Genomic DNA, 26272 nt, shown 5'->3' on the forward strand with positions numbered 1-26272 from the left:
TTGTCCTCTCTTAGCTTCTCTGGAGCAAGAGTCTGCTTTCAATGGCCATCTTCAAAATGTCTCTCATCTGCAGCTCCTGTGCTTTCTTCAAAGTGTCCCTCTTGGCTGTAGCTCCTCTTCAAAATGTCACTCTCAGCTGCACTGAGTCCCTTCTGTTTCTCAGCCCATTTACATGGCTCCACTGATCAAGGCCCACCCTAAATAGGTGGGGCCACGCCTCCATGGAAATTATCTCATCAGAGTTATCACCTACAGTTGGGTGGGGCGTATTTCCATGGAAACACCCAAAGGATTCCAAGCCATTCAGCACTAAAACGTCTGCCCCACAAGACTGCATCAAAGGATATGACTTTTTCTGGGGGACATAATACATTCAAACCGGCACACAATTCAAATGCACTGGGAAGAGAAAGCACATTCCTGGAATTTGATTGTCAAAGAATAAAACAAAGACCACTCAACCTTGCACACACACACACACACACAGAGGCAGAGACAGAGAGAGAGAGAGAGAGAGAGAGAGCCGTAAGTGTTGTCTGAGGGAGGCCAGTGGGGATTTTAAGTACTAGAAGGGGAAGTCCACGGTTATGCTAATTAAGGATTGAAAACTAGCCACTGAGATAGGAGTCCAAAGCTCTGTACCCATGCAGTTGGTTAAAACAAGTCCCACTGTTTATTGGTCAGGAAAGTGTCTTTGGTTAGGTTCAGTGGTTCAGTGAGGGTTGGACCTCTGGATTCTTTGACAACACTGCATTCAGTTTTGATATCTCCTAGGCAAGTTCTGCTGCACATGAAAAATTGTCCTTTTACAACTTGCTGCACCTGTAAGTCATTGCTGCAGGACCGGATGACCCAAATCCGTTCCCTGAGGTCACTTGGAACCCCTTCTGGGATTGCTGCTGGGCTGGGTCATCCATTAGTGGCCCATTGGAAGGAGGGGCAGCTGCTCCCAAGAGGGCTCTGGCTGGTGATCCTTCCCTGGCTTAGCAAGCCAGGCCCCTAGGGCACAAAGTTTAAGGAGACACTCACTCTCCGGGATGTGCATATGCAGAGTCAGCGTTTGAGAGTCAGGGCCTCCTTAAATGTTGTGCTTGCCTCAGCTTAGTCCCACTGCTTTCCTTGCTGTAAGGAAGGATGTTTTGAGTGTGTTGGTCGCGCTAGGAAACATCCTAGTTGGATGACCCATGATTTCATTCCCTCCAGATACATGATATTTCCAGTTGCACTTATTTCCCCCATAATAGAAATGGAGAGGGTGTGTTCCCTAAGCGAGAGGCAAGGAAGGGAGAGTGGGAAGGAAGGAATCAAGGTGTGTCATGTAAATCTGTCTGGTGGGCAAGGCTTGATCCCGCTTGGCCTAGTTCCTCAGATTTTACTCACGTGGCCCCATCACAGTGGAGCAGGAAGTCTGTCCCATTGCAGGACTGTACTCAGGGTTCTCTCACTGTTCCCTCAGGCTGGAGACATTTTATTTCAGATGTTTATATGAAGCTTCAGTTCATATGGAAATTACTCATACCAGCTCTTTTCTGTGGAATTCTTTCTTCCTGCCTTTCATAAAACAGCATCAGCAGAAAAAGTGCCAGAAAATTATTTCCTGATTCGAGTTTCTCCAGTGCGGCTCCTCCTACAGTTTTATAGAAAAGCACTTGAGTCCAGTTCCAGGCACACTGATTTGCCAACAGACAGGAAGCTCTGGGGGCCTCTGCATGTAACTGAATCATCCATGCACCTGACTCTGAGTTGAAGTGAGACTTCACTGTCCTGGGCAGGTGCAACTCTGCTGTATTTCTAGCAGCCTCTCATGCAGGCAAGCTGTAGCCTGTAACAGTCTTGACTTCAGGGCATACCCTCCACTCCACGGTGGGCCAAGGTTGCCTCAGGTCAGCATCTTTGTTCCTGGAAGAATCAGTCCTTTCCGTCTAATTTAAATTTTCCCTGTTAGTTTGCCTCATCATGCGGCTATTACTGAGCCAACCACTTGGTAATAATCCTTGATGTAAGGCATCTGAAAAACACATGAGAAAGTGCAGGGTTAATGCAAGAGCCACATTCCAATTCATTCCTGCAGGGGCCTCAGGAAGTTTTGTTGCATTTTTCTTGACCATCAGCTGAGCATAATGAAGTCTGTTCATGATGGGCTTGAAGCCCAAATTCACTTCCTTTGGGATTAGTCACTCAGGCTCCTATATTAAATTCACCTTGGGGTCTATGGTAAATTTTATGAAATGCTACTTTCCTCTTTATGGCTAGCATAAACATTTATTATACATCCTGTAATATATGTTTCCAGGAAGTAAGGAAATGCTGTTGTGGAAAGATATGATTCCCGACTGATTTGAAATACAGACGAATAGCATGTTTTAGAAGGGGGCCAGGACTTTAATGGGAAAAAAAGTAGTTACCTGATTTTTTTTTCCTTGTCTTTCACTGCCTTCTCTTTTGGCACCAGTTAAAGGAACATTTCTCAGCCCTTCTCCCCATGCACGCAAAAGATGATACCTGATATGAGATGCTGTCAAATCCTGCTTCATTAAAGCCCACAAAAACTAATGCACAGCTTCCCTCTCACTGCCCTAAAATAGGAACAAAGAGACAGAGTAATGTCAAGATAAAACACAAAGGAAAAGAGTTTGTCCTCTGGGCCCAAAGAGATGAAAGACATCAGGAATCATCCACAAATGTTGGGCAAGGCCAATATTTCTAGGCCTTGTTTCGTAGATGATGGGCAGTTGACAGAATGAGCAACTTGTGTAAACGCAGCAAGAGTGCAGTGAAGGCCCGTGAGAAAGGGCCCAAGTGATGCTGCTGTTCTTGATTCAGACATGGGCAGCAAGGAGGATGATTTTCCCCCAGGACAAGGAAAGCCAAACAATCAGCCAATACAAATTTCCCACGTGTTGTGCAGTACAACAGCACAGTACATCTTCTCCCTTCTGGGGGAGAAGGTCTGAGGGCATGAGCTTGGTAGGGGAACCCAGAGAACAGACAATCATGAGGGGCATTCCAGATTCTTAAAGGGAGGTGGCTGAAATAAAAAGCAAGTCATGTACAAAAAGCTCTATCATTACTGATAGCATAAACAACCATGAAGACCAAGCCACTTGGCTTTGTGGTTTATTAACAGGGCTCAGTAACTCACAGATGAAGTAAATGTACTACATCAAGTCAGAGCATGTCCTCTGGAAAAGGTGATTGAGAAAATTCAGAGGAGCCTAGGAGACAAGGGATGGCAGAGATAGGACTTGAAATCTAGCACTATGGGATGCATTCCTGGGATGCTATCAATAAGAGCAGTGACAGAACATAAGCCCAGGTCCAGACCCCTCCCACTATCGCACACTACCTCTTTGCTTAGACTCCTGGCCTCCCCTTCACCCTCCTTCCTCCTCCTCTGGGAGGAGAGAAACAGTGAGGGCTGTACAGCCATTGGAATTACACCTTCTTTGGTTGGCAAGCAAAGCCGTGTCTTACTTGGGTTAGCTCTAAAGCAGAGCCTGAAAGAAGAATTTGAGAGCAGGTAGTTTGGCAGATGATTCCAGGGAGCAGGAGTGAAGGAGTGGAGAGTGTGAGAGGGGGAAGGAAGCAAAGCAAATGTAAGGGTGTATTATCAAGGTCACTGTTATGAGCAACAAAGGCGCACTACTGCCAGGATCTCCTGAGAAGTGTCTAGAATGCCTCCCAAAAATGTCCTTTTAACAGATGGCTGGCAGGGGCATTAATCCACAAGCTTCCATTCCCCATTGGCTGAGGGTTGCTTCTAGGGATGTTGACATCCCTGAACTTCTGAGCTGTGCATGCAATGCCCTGGACCTCATAAGTGCTGTGGGGCAGAGGGCAAAGGTATGGTGCTCCCTCGAGGTGAAAAATGTGAGCTCAAGTTCACACAGATCAGTCGATCCCAGCCATGGCTAGAATCAGAGCTATGACAGAGAGGATGTGTGACAGGCCACCAGATGCATCTGTTACAGGACATAAGTCTGCCAAAGGGTAAGAGAACAAGAAGCTAATACACTGTAATGGGGAAGCCAGAGAATGAAGGTGATGTGGACAAAAGCCCTCTCAGAAAATAAGATGTTTTGGGCGACTCAAATCAAAAAAAGTAAAGAGGCTTAAAAGAAGGGGGAGAGGGGTGCAGTCCATTGGGAATTGGGTATGGCAGAGAAAAGAGCAGAAGTCCTTTTGGATACCCAACATCTTATGCATTAGAATGCACTTGAGCCCTAAACCAACAGAGTCTTCAGCATTGGGTCATAAAGAAGGTGAGACCACACTACAATGAGGTCTTCTGGTGCCAACTGTAAAAAACCTCTGTGGACAGGGACCAGGATGGCCTATGGAATATTGATTCCAGGGCTACATCAGGGTCATGCCTTTGTAGGGTATTTAGAAAGCTTGGAGTGCAAAGAGATGGTTGCTGTGCAAACAGGGAAGGCTCAGGCTGGACTCCTGATTAGATTTTTGGAGCTGTTTGCCCTACAAAGCCAGGGAATAGACATCGCCACTCCTACTTGCAGCAAAGTACCTTGGGAGCAGTCAAGGGTCTCTGAGGCACTGCAAAGGAAAACTTGTAAAGAGAAGGGAAACCTCCCCTATGCATTTATTTTGTAAATACTTAACTTCTAGAGAGAGTCTGAAGATTACATGCTTCAGAGATGAGTAGGATGAAGCCTTTGAGGTTGAGAAAATTAAGTATATGAAAGGATCATAGAAGATGCGTTTTGAAAAGACCTATTAAATCATTCATCAGCATTGCACTGGTGCCTCAAATAGCACAGTCCTGGAAGTTGTCACAGATAAATGTTATTCTCTGATCAATGTCCTCTCATCTGGAGAACTGACTCACCTCCACTCTATGTGGTTCTGGTGAGATATCAACTGTGGTGCCTTGCTCTCTGCCCACCACCAGAACCACCACCAGATGCCCCAGCCACAGGGGTGGGTATGTAAGGAAGAGTCAATCAAATACCTCCATTCCTCTAGTCACAGTGATTCATTCAAGGGTGGGTGTGTGACTTAAATAGGAATAATCAAACTCTTCACTGAAATTTGACATATGGATGTCGGCAGAGTGAGAGTCCCTCAATTTTTTAGAGGGAGCCTTCTTAAAAATAAAGCAACATCCAGAGGTAAGAGAAGCTGATAGGTGGAGAGACTGAAAGATACTGTAGAGCCCCAGGATCTGGCCATGTCTGATGTCAGAACTACTCTTAGACTTGCCAGTTATGTGAACCCAATAAATTCCCATTTTTCTTAAAATAGTTTATATCATTTGCAAGGAAGAAAATGTCTAACACAATATTTGCTGAGCACCTAATATGTTAGGTGGTCTATGTCAGGTGTAGTGGGTTGAATGGTGCCCCCACACCAAAGATAAGTCCACATCCTGGAACCTATGAATGTGACTTATTTGGAAAAAGGGTCTTTGCAGATGTAATTAACTTAAAGATATTGAGATAAGATCAGCCTGGATTATCTGGATGGGACCTAAATCCAGTGACAAGTGTTCTTATAAGAGACACATACAGTGTAGACACACAGAAGAGGAGAAGGGTGTGTGGAGATGGAGGCAGCCACAAGGAATGCTAACAGCCATGAGAAGCTGGAAGAGGCAGGGAAGGATTCTCCCCTAGAGCCTCCATATGGAATGCATCCCTTACAAAATCTTGACTTGGGGCTGCTGGCCTTCAGAACTGTGACAGAATAAATTTCTGTTTTAAGCCCCCAGTTTGTGGTACTTTGCTATGGCAGTCCTATGGGACTAACACACGAGATGCTAATGATTTAAACTTGAAAAGAGAGAATCATTTCTCTGGAGAGAGTGGCATAAAAATTTATTAGTAGTACTTTAAATGATTATTATATAATAATTGCTTTAATTGGGTTATGCACAAAATGGGTGGGTGTGACAAAGAATGGATCATACAATGGGGTAACATTATAGAGGCCAAATCGTAAGATCATTAAGAGAACCGCCTGTGTTCAATTCTTGGCCCACTACGTACTCCACCAAAAATAGCTGTGCATCTTTGGGTAAGTTGCTTAACTTCTCTAGGTCTCATTTTCCCAATTCTGTAAAACAGGGATGGCAATAACAATACCTTCCTCATAGGAGTGTGGTATGGGTTAAATAAATTAATATATGTAAAGTGCTTAGAATAGGTCCTCGCATATGGTAGGTGCTCAGTAAATGTTATTCCAGAGGAACTGCTATGTAATGAGGTATTCCATAACAGTGTGCCACAAATGGATTACAATTATGTCTGGCTAGAGGACTGAAAAGGGAAGCCCCAGGGAAATGGTCGATGAATGGGGAGATCACAGAGAAGGAGGTGCTTTCAAAGGTGACCCCATAAAATTGTTTATGAATTCTTGTGTTCATCCTGGACTTGTATATGTATGGATGCAATCTTAAACAGTATATCAAAGACTTTGAATGCTAAATTAAGATATAGACCAATGTGCAGGTCCCAGACTGGCCACTGGGTTATGCACAAATATAATTGTGGGACAGATCTAAATAGCATGGCAAAGGCTTTGAAAACAGAACTGACATTGAAATCGCAACTCACTGAAGGCTGGTCAGAACCTGAATCTGAATGCAAGCAGATTGATTGTCCACTAAAAGAAAAATAGCAATATTCTCCATAAGATTTAAACAAGATTCAGAATTTAATAACTTAATATTCAAAATGTCTATAATACAGTCTAAAATTACTCAGCATACAAAGGACCAGGTTATAATGCCAAGATGACACAGAAACTGGAATTGTCAGCCTAAGAATTTAAAACAGCTATTATAAAAAATGTTCAAGAAGTAACAGTGACTAATCTTGAAATGAATGGAATGATAGAAAGTCTCAACAAAAATAAAAAATAAAAGATAAATATAAGAACCGATGGAAATTTTATAATTTAAAAATACAAGAACTGAAATGAAAACCTCACTGGCAATGCTCAACAAAAAATGGTGATGATGGAGGAAAGGATCAATAAGCTTGAAGATGGATCAATAGAAATTAATCAATCTGAACAATAAAGAGATAAAAGACTGAAAAAGATGAAAATAGCCTCAGAAACCTGTCAAACATACCAAAAGACCTAACAATTGCATTATCAGAGTCCCAGAAGAGTAGAAAGAATGATATGCTTAATAAATATTTGAAAAAATAATGGCTGAAGATTCCCCCAGTTAGACAAAATATATAAACCTAAAGATTCAAGAAGATGAGAGAACTCCAAATAAGGCAAACCCAAAGAAATTCATAAACATAGCATAATCAAACTGCTGAAAAATAAAAACAAAGAAAAAATCTCAAAAGCAGTCAGAGAAAAATTGTGCATTACTTATAGGAGAAAAATGATTTGAATGACTATGGATTTCTCTTGGGAAATCATGGAGGCCAGAAGGAAGTGGTATAACACTTTTCAGGTGCTGGGGGAAAAAGAACAATCAACCTGGAATTCTATATCTAAGGAAAACATTTTTTAGGAATGAAGGTAAAATAAAGATATTCTCAGATGAAGAAAAACTAAGGGAAACCATTGCCAAAAGATCTGCTCTAAAATAATAGTTAAAAGAAGTTCTTCAGACAGAAAGGAAATTGTACAAAAAGGAAGCTTGGAACATCAGGAATAAAGGAAGAGTAATACAAGTGTAAATGTCCAAGTGAATAAAACAGAGTATTCTTCTCTTGAGTTTTAAAAAATATGTTAACAAGCTTAAAACAAAAATTATAACATTATCTGATAACGTTTTTAATGTTTTTAAATGTAATACATAACACAGCTGCAACATAAAGGTGAGTGGGTAAAGGGACTTATATATCAGTAAGTTTCTATATTCAACTTGAAGTGGTAAATACTGGTTCTGTCTAGACTGGGAAAAGTTAAATATGTATACTCTGATACCTGGAGCAACAGCCAAAAATCTATGAAAAGAGATATAGTAAAAAAAAAAGAATAATTAAAATAGAATAATGAAAAATATTCAAATATCCCAAAAGAAAGTAGGAAAGGTGAAAAAGAGGAATGAGAAACAGAGGGAATAAGCAGAAAATGATGAAATGGTAAACATAATTCAAAGCATATCAGCAATTACTTTAAATATAAATGTTCTAAACACACCAATTAAAAGACAGAGATTGTCTGAATGGATTTTAAAATATGACTTACAAGAAACTCACTTTGAATATAATGATATAGGGAGGTTAAAAGTAAAAGGATAGAAAAATATACCATGAAAATACTAATTAAAAGAAAGCTAGAGTGCCTATATTAGTATCTGATAAAATAAACTCCAGAGCAAATAAAGTTCCCAGTGATTAAGGAGCAAACTGCAAAATGGTAAATTTTCATATATGAAAACACAAGATATCAAAATCTGTGGGATGCAGCTAAAGCACTGCTTAGAGGGAAATTTATAGCATTAAATGCTTATATTAGAGGATTCTGGGAAGATGGCGGCATAGAAAGAAGTGGAAGACTTAGTCTCCCCCAGAACAATTCATAAATGAACAAAAAACCAGTAAATAACCTGGAATAACAGCGGGGAGACAAACGTGACTGTACACTCAACATCCACCAACATGAATTGGGAGGAATGCCTGAGATCACAGCATAAAATCTGTAAGTAAAACTGCGGACCCATGCTGAGAGCCGAGAACCTAGAGCCGAGAGCCCCTCCCTCATGGAAGCTGCACCGTGCACTCTCTCAGCCCAGCTCCAAGTGAGGTTTTAATATTAACTGCTCAATACAGACAGCGAATCCTCAACAAGCAGACAGAGGCTTTTGGTGACAACTGACCTTGGGAGAATTGGGGACAAAGCTGTCTCAGGATAGGGAGCCCAGAGAATCGGGTGCTATCTCTGGCTGACGGTTGAACCTGGGAGTTTTTCTGTCCCTCACTCTCTCTCTGTGGAGAAAACCTCAGCTGTTCTCAGCCCGCAAGGCATTGCAGTAAAGACAGCCTCAGACATTCTGCATTCTGAAACGAGCTGAGAGCCCCATGGCACAGCCCAGCGGCCCAGGGCTTCCCTTAAGGGACGGCGCGCACTGATGACGTAGCACGGCATTCCCTCAGCTGAGCTCCTGGAGGATTGCGGCTGGGAGGGGGGACCTGCTCAGAGAACCCAGAGAGGCTACGCCAAGTCCGGTGGTTTGTGGGACAGCGAGAGAGAGGGTCTGGGGCTGAACTGAAATGAAGGCTTAGACTCTTGCAGCGGCCTTGAATCTCCTGGAACCTGGGAGATTTGAACAGTAGAACTGCCCTTCCTCCCTGGCCACCCGTACACATGCCCCACATTCAGGGTGGACGGCTCCAGCAACACACCCAAACTGAGTTCTCCAACTGAACCCACAAGAATCATTTCCCCACACATCGTGGAAAAAAGGTTGAGAACTGACTTGAGGGATATAGGTAACTCACAGACGCCATCTGCTGGTTAGTTAGAGAAAGTGTACGTCACCAAACTGTGTCTCTGAAAAATTAGATCGATATCCTTTTTTTTGTTACAACTTGAAAGAACCCTATCAAGCAAAACAAATGCCAAGAGGCCAAAAACAACAGAAAATCTTAATGCATATGATAAAACCAGACGATATGGAGAATCCAGCTCCAAACACACAAATCAAGATTTTGGAAGAAACATTGTACCTCACACAATTAATCAAAGAACTACAATCAAAGAATGAAAACATGGCAAGGGATTTAAAGGACATCAAGAGGACAATGGCCCAGGATATAAGTGCCATAAAGAAGACCCTAGAACAGCATAAAGAAGACATTGCAAGAGTAAATAAAAAAATAGAAGATCTTATGGAAATAAAAGAAACTGTTGGCCAAATTAAAAAGACTCTGGATATTCACAATACAAGACTAGAGGAAGCTGAACAACATCTCAGGGTCCTAGAAGTCCACAGAACAGAAAATGAAAGAACAAAAGAAAGAATGGAGAAAAAAATTGGAAAAATTGAAATGGATCTCAGGGATATGATAGATAAAATAAAACATCCAAACTTAAGACTCATTGGTGTCCCAGAAGGCAAAGAGAAGGGTAAAGGTCTAGAAAGAGTATTCAAAGAAATTGTTGGGGAAAATTTCCCCAACCTTCTACACAATATAAACACACAAAGCATAAATGCCCAGTGAACTCCAAATAGAATAAATCCAAATAAACCCACCCAAGACATATTCTGATCAGACTGTCAAATACTGAAGAGAAGGCAAGTTCTGAAAGCAGCAAGAGAAAAACATTCACACACAGCAAGGAAACAACATAAGACTAAGTAGTGACTACTCAGCAGCACCATGGAGGCGAGAAGGCAGTGGCATGACATATTTAAAATTCTGAGAGAGAAAAATTTCCAGCCAAGAATACTTTATCCAGCAAAACTCTCCTTCAAATTTGAGGGAGAGCTTAAATTTTTCACAAACAAATGCTGAGAGACTTTGCCAATAAAAGACCTGCCCTACTTCAGATTCTAAGGAAGCCCTACCACAGAGAAACAAAGAAAGAGAAAGAGATATAGAGAATTTTAACAGACATATATAGTACCTTACATCCCAAATCACCAGGACACTCATTTTTCTCTAGTGATCATGGATCTTTCTCAGAAGGGTCCATAAGCTGGTACATAAAACAAGCCTCAAGAAATTAAAAAAAATTGAATATACTCAAAGAACATTCTCCAACCACAATGGAATACAAATAGAAGTCAATAATTTTTTAACTATAACTCCACTATTTACTCCCTACATGATAAAAAATACACAAACTCTAAGGACAAATCAGTGGTTTTGAACTCAATGCAAAATATGTAATTTTAGACAACTATATAAAGGTGGGGGAATGAAGGAGTATAGGAACATAGTTTATGTGCCCTATTGAAGGGAAGGTGGTATCAAAGAAAAACAAGATTGATAGGGATTTAAGAGGTTAATTTTAAGCCCCACAGTAAACACAAAGAAATTATCAGAGAATATAACCATAGAGATGAAAAGTAGAGTTTGGGTTAAGAGAAATGGGGGAAGGGGCAATGGGGAGTTAAGAAAGGAGTGTAGGGTTGCTGTTTGAGGTGAAGGGAAATTTCTAGTAATGGATGGTGGGAAAGAGCATAACATCATTCTAAATGTGATTAATCCCACTAATGGAAGGCTAGGGAGGTGGTGGAATGGGAAGATTTAGGCTGTATATATGTTTCCACAACTGAAAAAAGAAAAAATAAAAAGACAGTCTAACTAGACGACAATTGAACGCTAAGGATGAACTTGGATGGGATTGGAGGGTGGAGGACAGGTGGCTCGAAGGGACACAGTTGAGACATAAGGAAAAGGAAATATAGAATGTAAGCATTGTATCATTGTTGAATCTCTTATACTTCTTAGCTGCGCTTAATGGAATTACATAAAAGAATGTTCTTGTTCATGGGAAGTACATACGTGAATTATAGTGTATGTTCAAGGATGTGTGCAGCTAACTCTCATATGTTCAGAAGACAGAGCAATAGATGATGGATGATAGATAGGGAGGGAGGGAGGGAGGGAAAGAAATAGCGATGCAACGGCATGTTAAAGTTGGTGGATTGAGCTATCGGGGGAGGGAGTCAGGGTATGATGGAATTCTGTGTATGGGGCTAGTATTGTTTTTGCAACTATGCATGTAACTTTGAATTTATTTCAAAATAAAAAAAATAAAAATAAATAAAAATGCTTATATTAGAAAAAGAAGAAAGGTCTAAATCAGTAATCTAAGATTACACCTTAAAAGAAGAGCAAAGTAAAGCCAATGTAAGCAGAGAGAAAGAAATGATAAATATGACACAGAAATCGATGAAATCAAGGACAGGAAAACAATAGAGAAAATCAATGACATCAAACACTGTTTCTGTGAAAATACTTATAAAATTGGTAAACCTCTACCAATACTGAACAAAGAAGTAAAGAAAGAACCCAGATTACTAATATCAGGAATTAATTATGGGACTACAGACCTCATAGGCATTAAAAGGATAATAAGGAAATGCTATGAAGAGCTCTTCCCACATGGATTTGACAAGTCAGATGAAATAGACCAGGTTATTGCAAACCACAAATGACCAAAATTCATGCAAAATGAAATAGGTAAGTTGTATAGTCCTATAACTATTAAAGAAATTAAACTTTCAGTTAAAAACTTTCCGAAAATGAAATATCCAGGCTAAGATAGTTTCATAGGTGAATTCTACCTTACACTTAAATAAGAAATAGCACCATTTCTATAAATTTCTTCTAGGACACAGACGAGTATGGAGTACTCCCAAAACCATTTTATAAAGCCAGCATTACCCTGATACCAAAATCAGACAAAAGTAGTACAAGTAGAGAGAACTACACACCATTATCTTTCATGAACACAGACACAAACATCTTCAACCAAATATTAGAGAATTGCATCCAGCACTATCTAAAAATAATACACTACAACAAAGTAGATTTTAACCAGGGAATGCAAGGATGGTCCAATATTAAAAAATCAATCCATGTTATGTACCACATTAATAGCCTAAAGAAGATAAATCACATGATCATATCAATTGCAGAAAAGTCATTTGTCAAAATCCATCATCCATTTAAGATAAAACCTCTAAACAAACTAGAAATAGAAGACAACTTTCTCAACCTGATAAAGGACATATACAAAAACCTAAAGCTAACATCATGCTTAATGGTGAAAGACTGAATGCTTTTCCTCTAAGATTGGGAATAATGCAAGGATGTCCACTCTCACTACTCCTGTTCAACATCATAGAAAAAAAAATAAAAGTCATACAAATTTGAAGGGAAGATATGAAACTATTTGCAAATGACATGATTATTTACATAGAAAATTCAAAGAATTTTTTGAAAAAAGACTCCTAGAACTAAGACATCAGTAAGTTTAGAATTGCAAAATACATGTGTGACACAAAAAGTCAATCATATTTCTATATATTAACAGCAAACAGTAGGAAACTGAAATTTTAAAACAATGCCATTTACAATAGCTCCAAAGAAAATGAAATACTTAGGTGTAAATCACATAAAACTTGCACACAAATGTTTATAGCTGCTCTATTCATAATTGCCCAAAACTGGAAAAAAAACCCAATGTCCTTCAACAGGTGAATGAATAAGCAAGCTATGTTACTCCCATACAATAGAATATTATTAAGCAATAAAAATGAGTATACTGTTGATAAACACAACTTGTATGACACTCAAAGGTTGAGTGAAAGAAGCCAGTCACAAAAGTTAACATATGGTATGATTCCATTTATATGATGTGCTCTGAAAGACAAAATTATAATAGCAGGGAACAGATCAATGGTTGCCAGGGTTTAGGGGTGGGGGCAGGGAGTGGCTACAAATGGATTTCATAAGGGAGTTTTGGGGGATGATGGAACTGTCCTATATTCTTATATTGGTGGTAGTTACATGAATGTACATGAACTTTACCCGAACATGTGCCAAGATTCATAGAAGTGCACACCCCCAAAAAAGTCAGCTTGCCTTATGTTCACCTAAAAAGTAAAATTAAAAGAGAAAAATATACTAATTATAGTCATGATATTAGCACTACTTTGATAACACTTGCTCTATGTCAGGCATTGTTCTTAGTTCTCTCTATATATTAACTCATATGTGGAAAATAATACACAGTGTGTTGCCTAATTCAGTGTTTCTCAAGCTTTACCTAGTGGTCTTGTTAAAATGATGATTCTAATGCAATAGCTGTAGGGTAGGTCCTGAAGTTCTGCATTTTTCGCAAGAACCCATAGGATGCTAATACTGCTGGTCCGTGGACCACACTTTGAGTAACCAGGGCCTAATGTTCCAAACCTAGTAAGTCAAGACCAAGATTCACACTCTGATCTTCAGAGTCAAAGCTTGGTGTTCTTTGTTTTTACAATGCTTTCTACAGGGATTTTTTATTGCTCCTGTTGCAGCTTGATAGAAGGCAATGTGGCAGTTAATTACAGGCTGCCAGTTCCAGGGTACAGTCCTGTGCAGCAGAAAACAGAAAGCACTCTTTTTCACAGTCAGCTCTCTAGCCCCCCAGCAGCCCTGGCTATGACGAGTTGCCTATCTCCTAGTATATTTGACCACAGTTGCATTGTGCTTCAGGATTAACTTTTTAAAAGTGTATTGAGACTGATAAGTCAGTTGTAGGCATCAGTGTGGTTCCTTGTAGGAACAGGGATAGAGGAAGGAAGAAATGAACAGAATTATGAAAGAAAATGAATGAACAATGGAGGAGGATGGAGGTTGAAGAAAATTGCTAAATTCTTCCTGTGGTCTGCTTAGGAATGATCACTATAATAAGGGAATCACAAGGATGCTGTTAATACTCCCTGGTCAGGAGCAAGACACAGCTGTTCAGGTGGAGTGCTGAGTAGTGCCTCTGCTGAAGGAGTCTGATGATTAGTTATTTGCATTACAGATTCCTCGTTTTGCAAGCCCGGCTGTCTCAGCCTGCATGCTTACTGGCTGTCCAGACCTGGGGCCGTCTCTGATGATGCATTTCTGCATTAGTCACATTCTCTTCCTCTGTGGAACTCTGCAAGTCTTAAATCAGCATTCTATAGAACTATGAATGGCCCTCTTGCTTCTGGAATAGGGTGCTCCTGGAATAGGATACCCTGAGTTATACTGGCATAGGCTCCCCCCACACACACTTTCAATGCAGTTTTAGCGAGATATTCACACATCATATAATCCATCCAAAAATACAATCGATGGTTCACAGTATCATCATATAGTTGTGCATTCATCACCATGATCAATTTTAGAACATTTTCATTACTCCAAACTAAAGAAAAAATAGAAATAAAAAAGAACACCCAAAACATCCCATCCTCCCATCCCCCTATATTATTAATTTTTGTCCCCATTTCTCTACTCCTCTGTCCATACACTGGGTAAACAAAGTGTGAGCCACAAGGTTTTTACAATCACAGAGTCACACCATGTAAGGTATATAGTTATACAAACGTCTTCAAGAATCAAGGCTACTGGGTTGCAGTTCAAGAGTTTCAGGTATTTCCTTCTAGCTATTCCAATATACTAAAAACTACAAAAGGATAGCTATATAACACATAAGAATAACCTCCAGAATGACCTTGAAACTCCATTTGAAATGTCTCAGCCACTGAAACTTTAATCTGTTTCATTTCTCTTCTGCCTTTTGGTCCAGAAGGCTTTCTCAATCCCACAATGCTGGGTCCAGGCTCATCTCTGGGAGTCATATCCCACGTTTCCAGGGAGATTTACATCCCTGGGAGTCATGTCCCATGTGGGGGGGGGGGGGCAGTGAGTTTACCTGCAGAGTTGGCTTAGAGAGAGAGGCCACATCTGAGCAACAAAAGTGGTTTTCTGGGGGTGACTCTTAGGCATAATTATAAGTAGGCTTAGCTTCTCCTTTGCAGTAACAAGCTTCATAAGGGCAAACCCCAAGATTGAGGGCTTGACTTATTAAATTTGTTTTCCTCAGTTTTAATTTACTTTTTAAATATGAGATAGAACTTACATGCAATAAAATAAATGTTAAGTGTGAAGTTTGATAAATGTTTACATATATATAACATGTCAAAGGCTTTTGCAACTCTTTACCAACCCCTGCAGAGAGAATATCTCCAATGCTCAGAGCACAGTGGACGCTAATGGAAGTCATCTTCGTAGTAATGAATCTAATTTCACTAGCTCTTATCTCATCACTTATATAGATCCCCTCTATAAGTGGTCCTTCAGGAGGTGTCCTTTATGGGCTCATGAACAAGTCTCTTTCACTGTATCAGTTATCTATTTCCAAAATTCTGCTGCATAACAAATAAACTCAAAAACTCCATGCCTCCTGTTATGCATTAACTGTGTCCCCCAAAAAGATACATTGAAGTCCTAACCCCCAGTATCTCAGAATGTGACCTTATTTGGAAATAGGGATATTGCAGATGAAATTAGTTAAATTAAGGTGAGGTCATACTGGGGTAGGGTGGGTCTTTAGTCTAATGTGACTGGTGCCCTATAAGAAGAGGAGAAGAGACAGACTGGAGAGAAGATGGCCATGAGCCAATGGAGATTGAAGTGCTGCAGCTGCAAGCCAAGGAATGCAAGGATTACTAGCAATCCACCAGAAGCTAGGAAGAGGCAAGGAAAGATTCTTCCCTACAGGTTTCAGAGGGAACATGGCTCTTCTGACACTTTGATTTCAGAGTTATAGCCTCCAGAACTGCGAGAGAATAAATTTCTGTTGTTTTAAGCCACCCAGTTTGTGGTAATTTGTTATGGCAGCCCTAGGAAACTAACACAGAACCTTCTCTGTTACAGTCTTTGAGTTGGATCCTTGTAATGCTGGGTCCTTCAGAAACCTTCATAAAATGTTTTAAAAAAAAATTATGGTCCTTCTCTCCTAGGTGCAGTATCACCCTTAGAGCTGGAATGGGGATGAATTTAAGTCAGAGCCACTAGATATACACAGAATCAGTGTTCTCCAAGAATGTGGTCAACCTGGTTCCTGTCTTCTTTTTCCCTTCCCAGGTGGACTTCAGTGAATCACAATGAGATTGTACCAAGTCTCTGCTTCATAAACAGATCTTCAGTTATTTCAGCATGATTCAGGTTTAAAATACGTAGATTTACCTCTCTTAGTGATTATTTAGTTAATGACTATGTGTCTTAATGGCTATTAGAATGTTATATCGCTTTTAGGTAAATTGTTTATTTTTATTTATTTCTCTTTTTAATTTTGGCATAATAGTTTTCTCCCCCCAAAATACACTAAATAAATGCACTATAAGAAGTGATATTTTGACATTACAGTTACAGGTAAAGAAACACTAATTTAATCAACACATCAGTTTTTAGTCAGAGTATATCATATGGAACAAATTTGTATTGCATGCCATGTTTGGGTGAACCCAAAATGCTCTCCTGGCATATGTAGGCCTAGAAAGAAGACTGAAGAGGTAACATCTTCTTCTACAACTTTGTTGTTCATATTCTGCTATTTCCATATTTCCAAAGCACTCCTTTTAATCTTTATTTTGCCTAGAGGTGTTTTTCTCTGCTATAATTTTATTTTCAAGACAGTTTGAATGCAATATAACCATGATCACAAACAGATTGAAAATTGGTGAAGAGTATAGTAGATAAAAAAATGAATGAAGTTTCCAAAGAATGACTCCCTAGCACCCCTCCTCCATCACCCACCACTCACTACCAAATCCTCTCTCCCTTCTTTGGCATGACTACCAAATCTTCATGACATTATTTTTTATGTACAAATTGAATGTATTTACTTTCAAATTATTTATTATTTATAGAAACTCATTTTTATTGTTTAATTGAATATATATTTTGTCTCTGTGGCTATTCCTTCTGTATCTTGGGTTCAGATGGTACAAATCATGATTTTCCTCATTAAAATAAGTGTAAGTTCTGTTTCCTGACAAAATGTAGTAAACACATTTTACCCTACCCCTAAAATCCCTGGACTGGACAAACTATATGAAGAAAGCATCAGAAGACACTGAAAGTTTGAGGAAAGAAAGGTGGTCTGTCTAGGGATCTTGGCACTTGAGGAATTACCTGGTGGTGAGTTCCTTGTTTTTTTTTCCTTGTATGTATCCTGGTCTGTGTGCCATAAAAGCTCACAAACCAGAAACAACAGGCACAGAAAAAATAAAACAACAAGATAAGCCTCCTCTCTATATAAAAAAGGCTGGGAGAATGGGCAGATTTGCAGGTCAGAACCCTTTTGACAGCACCAGCCCTACTCAGGTGAAGAACACAACAAAATATGTGCCCTCCCCAACCTCCCTATGCATGGCATCCAATGCTAGGTCTGTGTGAGCAGAGCCCTGACTATTAACTCAGTCTGTAACTAACAAGGAAGGCCCCTCTGCCTCCTGAAAGATTGACATCAACAGAGTCTGTGCATAAACATAGTCCTGATTACATTCTTGACCCTTCCCTATCAGCAGGTGGACATCTATGGAAAATATGTTTATGAGCAGAGCCCCCAGTATGATCTTGCCCCAGCAATTATGAGTCAGTTTCCCTTCTCCTCCTGACTGGCAGCATCTGCAGAGGCTATTTGTGAGAATACAGCCCTGACTACCATCACGGCCCCACAGTAATAAGTAAAAATATGTAAACAGGAACCACGGTCTCATAACATAATACTCAAATTGTCCAAGATACAATTGAAAATCCTTTGTCATATCAAGAACCGGGAAGCTCTTAACTAGAATTAGAAAAGATGCCAACACCAAGATGGCACAGATGTTGGAATTTTCTGACAGGAAATTGGATACTATCATCCTAAAAATGATACAGTGATCAATTACAAACCATCTTAAAACAAATGAAAAAAAAAATAAAATGTCTCAGCAAGTAAATAGGATACATAAAGGAGATACGAATGGAAATTCTAGAACTGAAAAATACCATAGCTGAATATTAAAAAAGTGCACCAGAGGAGCTCAAAAGCAGAATGGAAATAACAGAGGAAAGAGTCAGTGAACTTAAAGCTATATCAATAGGAATTATCCAGTCTGAATAACAGAGAAAATACATTGAAAAATAAAATAAACAGAGCCTCAGAGAACTTTGGCACAACAAAAAAAGATGTAATATTCCTGCAATTAGAGTCTCAGAAGGCAAGGAGAGAGTGGTACTGAGAAAATAGTCAAAGGATAATCAAAGAAATAATGATTGAAAACATTCAAAATTTGGCAAAAAAACATAAACTTTCAGAATCAAGAAGCTGAGTAAATCTTGAACAGGAAAAACCCAAAGAAATCTGCACTCAGATGCATCATAACAAACCTTTTGAAAACTAAAGACAAAGAAAGAATCTTGAAAGCATTCAGAGAGAAAGGACACATTGTCTATAGGGGAAATTAAGTGAAATGACAGCAAATTTCTCATCAGAAACCCCTTGGAGGTCATCAGAGAGTGACACAGTATTTTTCAAGTACTGTAAGAAAAGAACTGTTAACCCAAAAATTCTATATCCAGAAAATGCAGACTTCAGGAGTGAAAGTTAAATAAAGACATTCTCAGATAAAGAAAAACTAAGAGATATGTTGCCAGCAGACCTGCCTTAAAAGAATTGCTGAAGGAATTTTTTTCAAACAGAAAGGAAATGGTAGAATGAAATTTGGAACACCAAGCATAGAAAAAATAAAGAAAGAACAACAGAATGAATAAACTACAGGGGAAATATAACAGACTATCCTTTTGTGCTTGAGTTTAAACATCATATTAGAAGTTTGAAAGCAAAATGAAAACATTGTTTTATGTTATTCTCAGTATATGTAGAAGAAATATTTAAGACAACTAAATTATAAAGGGGGTGAGAGGGCAAACGACCAAAATGGTGGTAATGTTCATACATTTAACTTGAAGTGCTAAAATGTTGTTACTGGTAAACTGTGACAATTTACGTATATGTACTATAATCTCTATAACAGCTCTAAAAATAAACTATACAAAGAAACAGTCTCAAAACACTATAGATAAAGCAAGAAAAAACATTAAGCAACCCCAAGAAAAGAAGGAAAAGGGAAACAAAGGAACAGAAACCAAATGAAAGAAAAAAAATAATAAAATGTGAGGCTTAAGTCCTAACATATCAATAATAATACTAAATGCAAATGGCATAAATACACCAAGTAAAATAGTGAGTGGCAGAGAAGATTAGAGAAAAAAAAATGACCCATCTATGTGCTGTGTACAGGAAACTCATTTCAAGAATGCTGATACAGACAGGTTAAAAGTAAATGGATGGAAAAAGACATAACGTAAACACTAATCAAAAGAAAGCTGGAGTGGCTATACTAATATTATGTAAGGTGGGCTTAAGAGTAAAGAAAATAACCAGTGACAAAGAGGGACATGACATAGTGATAAAGGAGTCAACCACCAAGATAACATAACAATCCTAAAAGCATGTTACCAAATAATGGAGCTTCAAAATGAAGCAAAAACTAACAGAATCAAACCGAATAAAAAGACAAGTCCACAATTATACTAGGGGATTTCAATACTACTCCCTCAATAAGTGATAGAAACAATACACGGAAAATCAGCAAGGATGTAGAAGAACTGAACTGACATTTATAGAACACTTTGCCCAACAACAGCAGAATTCATATTCTTTTTCAAGCCTATATGCAACAGTCACAAAAATAGATGATACTGTGGGCCATAATAAAAACCTCAACAATTTAAAAGAAGTAAGATAACATAGAGTATGATTTCTTATCATAATGGAATGAGACTAAAAATCCTTAATAGAAAGACAACAGGTAAATCTCCAAATACTTGGAAATTAAATCATATTCTTCTAAGCAATCCATGGGTCAAAGAAGAAGTCTCAAGAGAAATTAAAAAAATGACATAGAACTGAATGAAAAAGATGCAAAATATCAAAACTTGTGAAACGTAGCTAAAATAGTGCATGAAGGGAAATGTATAGCATTAAATGTTTATAATAGAAAAGAATAAATGTCTCAAATCAATAATCTAAGCCTCCATTTCAACAAAGTAGAAAAAGAATAAAATTAATCACAAAGCAAGCAGACATAAGAAAATGATAAAAATTAGAATAGAAATCAATGAAATCGAAACCAAAATCAATAGAAAAATGAATTAAAATAGAAGCTGATTCTTTGAAAAGAATCAAATTGATAAACCTACAGAAATATTGACAAAGGAAAAAATGAGAAGCCAGAATTTACTAAAATCAGGAATGAAAAGGGATGTCACTATGAACACCACAGACATTAAAATGATAATATGGGAATACTACAAACAACTCTACACACATAAATTCAACTGCCATTGAATGGCACAATAAATGAAAACTACTATTGTCTCTCATGAACATAGACACAAAAATTTTCAACCAAATATTAACAAATCAAATCCAGCAATATATAAAAACAACTGTAAGCGACAACAGAAGTGGTTTATTCCAGGAATGCAAGTGTTGTTCACCATTCCAAAATCAATCAGTGTAAGCCACCATATGAACCAGCTGAAGAAAAATATAACATGATCATGTTAATTGATGCAGAAAAGGCATTTGATGAATGCCTGCTTCTATTTCTGAAAACAACTCTCAGAAACTAGGAAATTAAAGGAACTTCCTCAACCTGATAAAGGTAATTTGAAAAAAAATCTATGGCTACCTTCATACTTAATGGTGAAAGATCTGGGACAAAGCAAGGATGTATGCCCTCACCATTTTTATTTAACGTATAAGTCTTAGCTTATGCAATATGGCAAGAAAAGGTTATCAAATTTTAGAGATTACAAAGGAATAAATAAACTTCCTATTTGTAGATGGCATGATTGTCTATGTAGGAACACTCCATGGAATCTATAGGAAAACATCGAGAACTAATGAGTTTAACAAGGTTAGCCCACAAAACTTAATCTCATGTCTATATACTGACAATGAACTATTGGAAACCAAAATTAAACACACAATGCCATTTATATTTGTTTCAAAAAAATGAACATCTAGATATAAATCTAACAAAACATGTACATAAACTATCTGCTAAAAATTTCAGAATTTTGATGAAAGAAATTAATAAAGATTTCCATACATGGAGAGACAAGACCATACTCATGGATTAAGAGACTCAACATAATAAAGATGTGAATTCTTCCTAAATTGTTCTATAGATTCAACAAAATTCCTATCAAACACCCAATAATATTTTTATAGCTATAGACAATTTATTTTAAGATTTATATGGAAATGCAAAGGAACTAGAATAACTAAACTAATGTAGAAAAGAAGAATAAAACTGGAGAAATCATATTACCCAATTTTAAGACTTACTATATATCTAGTAATTAAGACGGTGTGGTACTGGTAGAGGGAAACACATATAGTGCAATGGAACAGAATAGACCACTTCCCTCCACAAAGGCATCCAACTGATTTTGGGGGAAGGTGCAATTCAATGGAGGAAAAATAATGTTTTCAACAAATGGTGCTGGAACAATTGGACATCAATAGGCAAAAACAAAAACAAAAACAAAAAAAAACTCATACCTTATATAGAAAATAACTAAAATGGATCATATAGCTAAATGTAGAATGTAAAACTATAAAATTTATAGAAAAGAACATCAGAAAAAAAATTTTGTTACCTAGGGAGTTCTTGGACATGACCCCATAACACCATCCATAAAAGAAAAAAATCAATTAAGTCGACTTCAGCAAAAGTTACAACTTTTGCTCTGTGAGATGAAGAGGATGAAAAGACAGACTGGGAGACAATATTTGCAAATCATATATCTGAGAAAGGACTCACATACAAAATATATAAAGTGCTTTTAAATTCAACAGTAAGAGAACGTACAATACAAATAGAAAATGGGCAAAAGACTTAGACACTTCACCAAAGAAGATATATGAATGGAAACTAGGCACATGAAAAAATCTTCAACATCATTAGCCATTAGGGAAATTTAAATTAAAACCACAATGAGATACCACTACACACCTATTAGAATGGCTAAAATTAAAAAAAAAGTGACAACACCAAGAGCTGGTGATGATGTGGAGAAACTGGATTGCTTATACATTACTAGTGGGGAAGTAAAATTGATAGCCACTCTGGAAAACAGTTTGGCTATTTCTTCAAAAGCTAAACATAAAATAATAAAAAATATTTAAAAAGTTAAACATACACTTACCATACAACCCAGCAATCACACTTCTGGGAATTTAGCCTACAAAAATGAAAATTTTTGTTCACACAAAACTTGTACATGTATGAAAATAACAGCTTTGTGTGCAAAAGTCAAAACTGGAAACAGCCCAAATGGCCTTCAGCAGGTTACTGAGTAAACAAACTGTGGTACATACATACCATATATTACTACTCAGCCAAAAACAGGAGTGAACATCCAACATCCAACAACTTGGATGGATAAAGGTCATCATGCTGAGTGAAAATGCCAATCTCAATAGATAACATATTGTATGATTCCACTTGTGTAACATTTTCAAAATGACAAAATTCTAGAGAAGAACATATCAGTGGTTGCCAGGGATCAGGGGAGGGCATGGGAAGGTACAACTATGAAGAAGTGACATAGAAGAGCTCTTTTGTGGTGACAGAATAGTTCCATGTCTTGATTGTGATGATTGTGCAAATCTATACATGTGATCAAATTTTATAGAACCACACACATACACACACACACACAAATGGATGAGTGTACATAAAAACTGGTAGAATCAGAGTAAATCTAGTTCGTTGTATTATGCCAATGTCAATTACCTGGTTTTGATAATGTGCTATTGTTTTGTAAGATGTTACCATTGGGGGAAGCTGGTTCATGGGTATATGGAAACTCTCTGTAGCATGTTTGCAACTTTTTTTTTGTGGGTTTATAATTATTACAAAATAGAAATTTTACAAATTATTTTTTCTTGTTGTGAACTTTTATAAAATTTCCCGTTTCTGAGGATACGTTTTCCTTATTTTCATATTTAAAAATATTTTAAAAAGTAAATGGAGGCTTGCCAAGGCTTAGGTGGTTTGTAGCTGCTGGAGGTGGGCCCGTCGCTTTCTGGTAGAGGCGTGGGTTGGTGTCCAAGGCCTCTGGGCCGGGATGAACTGCGCTCCCACTGAAGGCAGGGGAGCCGAGCCGGAGCCATGGCCAGCACAGTGGAAACAGCTGGACTGACCATTGCAGCTGCAAGACTTGCAGGCCTTCAGCGGTGGCTATTACGGAGGTCGGTTTGAGCCCAAAATGACAAAACAGGAAGCAGCATTACTACCAGGCATAAGCCTGACTGCCAATAAAGGAAAAATAAGAGATGCTCATCGGCGAATGGTGCTCTTAAATCACCCAAACAAGGGAGGATCTCCTTATTTAGCAGCCAAAATCAGTCGAGCTAAAGATTTACTAGAAGGTCAAGCTAAAAATGAAAGTAAATGTAGGATGAAAATTTTAAATTCATGTTAGTGTATGTACATGAATTACCAACTATTTATAATAAAATGTCTCAAAGCTGTAATTCTAAGAAATGGTTTAGCATAAAGCCTTACAATTTTAAATTTGAGAATTTTGAATCAGATTACAGACTATTTTAGGATATTTGGAGGTTAATTATTAATTATGGATAAATGTACTATTTGAATAAAAATACTATTCATCACTCATTTAGCTAATAATGCGGTACCAGGTATTTCTCAAGGCAAGGTGAACATGACAGCCCCAGCATTCAAGGAGCTACATGTCTAATGGGAGGCTGATAAACAGGTAATTAAAATACTATGATATTATGATGAAATTAGCACAAACTCTTCTATAAGAAGGACTCTTATCTCATTGGGAGAAGAGGCGTTTCAAGGTACAGAGAACCACATTGCAGAAAAGCAAACACCCAACTACTTGGAACCTTGCAGCTAAAAGTGAATTTGCTACAAGCCTGATATAAGAAATTGACACACGTAGGTATATATCATAAATGACGGAACACCGATTTCATACTTTAGAAACTACGATAGTACTATAAAAAGAAATTTGAGAGTTCAGGTCCTGTTTTTAATCAAGAAAGTATTTACATTGTGTTCAACTAGCCCCTTGACTGTTTATAAATTGTTCCATTAATCGGTTATTTTTTGACAAAGTTTTGCAGCTGTTGTAACCAAGCTTAAACACTACTAGAGAAACTGAAAATGCCCTCAGTATCAAAATATTATTCAGCTTGGACTCTGAAGAATTTATACACTATAAATTTAAAAGACATTTGAAGGTAAATGGGTCACAATTGTTCTAACATTAAAATATAGAGAGTATCATAAGGATCTTAACCAGAAGAAATGTTTAAATACCTAAAGTAAATTACAATCTGTGGTCACCAAAAGGAGTATTTTTTTTTATTGTGTGGTTCTAAGATGAATATATGTTACCACCTACCATCTAAACTTCCTTAAATCATCTTACAGTTCTTCATTATTAATGGAGTACACAAGAAATTTCAAGGTAGAAATAGCAGTGATAATCATTTGCTGTTGGTATGTGTTTAGGGCATTTCGAAGTATGGGTAAATGTGCTGTTCTGGTTTATTCTTCATCCTGTTTCCATTTAAAATCTTTCTGATCAAGTCTGTTCATTGTGATTTAGAGTATGATAAAGCATCAGCCTAAGAAAGTCAAAAAACAACAACAACAACAACAAAAAAAAAGCAAATGAAAGTTTTTATGTAATGGTAATGCCTCAAACAACAGGGTTTTCAGGAATTGATCAAAGTCATTAAACACGGAATGGAGGTATAGCTTTATATCTCTTTTGATGAACTGACTCCTATGATCCCAGAATCTGTAGCATTTCAGGTGTACCCATGTCACATAGGTAATATTCTATTACAAGTAATTCTGTTAGAATTCTATATAGAAATTATTCCACTCTGTTTCAGTTAACTTTGGCTGCATAACAAATCACTGGCACTGGTATTTTATTGCTGCTATAACAAACTATCACATAATTCATGGTTTAAAAACACACTCATCTATTAGCTCACAGTTCTGTAGATCAGAGCCGAGCACTGGGTGGGATGGTTGGTATGGCTGGATTGCTGGGACACATCGTCTTTCATCCTCCAAGAGGGGAGTTCAGGCTAGTAACATGTTTGCCAAAGAGTTCCCAGCAGCAAGAGGATAAATATCTCAATGCTCAAGATGTTTACTAATGTCCCATTGGTCAAAGCAAGTCACATGGCCAAGCTCCAATTCAAGAGGTGGACAAATAGACTTCATCTTTTGAGGGAGGAACCATAAAAGAATTTATGGTCACTTTGCAATCTACCATAAACCTCTAGGCTATGGCATATTTACTGTGAGCAATATTTGATTCAGTGAAATCCTAATGCAACCAAATTGTTGGATAGTCCCTAGAACTTCACTTTCATGGGATTTGACAGGTATTAATCATTCCCACATAAATTATACAGCAGCATAGCTTGTGACTTGAAATATCATGCTAATCGCCTTGCCCTTCAGCTTCATTTAAAAAAAAAAAATTAGAGAAGTGTAGATTTACAGAACAATCATGCATAAAATACAACATTTCAATATACCACCCCACAAACAACACCTTAAATTGGTGTGGAATGTTTGTTACAATTGACGATAGCACATTTTTATAAATGTACACGCCCTCAGGGAGACCTGATACTGAATATTGCCACCTTCTGAGATCTGAGCCCGTTCTGG

At 38.0% G+C, this 26272-nt stretch overlaps 1 long non-coding RNA gene across 1 annotated transcript; it reads right to left on the reverse strand.

Moving 5' to 3' along the window:
* Positions 1-289: 289 nt before the first annotated feature.
* On the reverse strand, positions 290-25678 carry LOC119523176. Its single transcript, XR_005214603.1, has 3 exons — positions 25582-25678; positions 2406-2576; positions 290-2008 (listed from the first exon to the last, which is right to left on the reverse strand). It is a non-coding gene; the product is annotated as an uncharacterized LOC119523176 (long non-coding RNA).
* Positions 25679-26272: the final 594 nt, after the last annotated feature.

Source organism: Choloepus didactylus, chromosome X (genome assembly GCF_015220235.1).
Source record: "Choloepus didactylus isolate mChoDid1 chromosome X, mChoDid1.pri, whole genome shotgun sequence".
In the NCBI taxonomy this organism is placed as follows: Eukaryota; Metazoa; Chordata; class Mammalia; order Pilosa; family Megalonychidae; genus Choloepus; species Choloepus didactylus.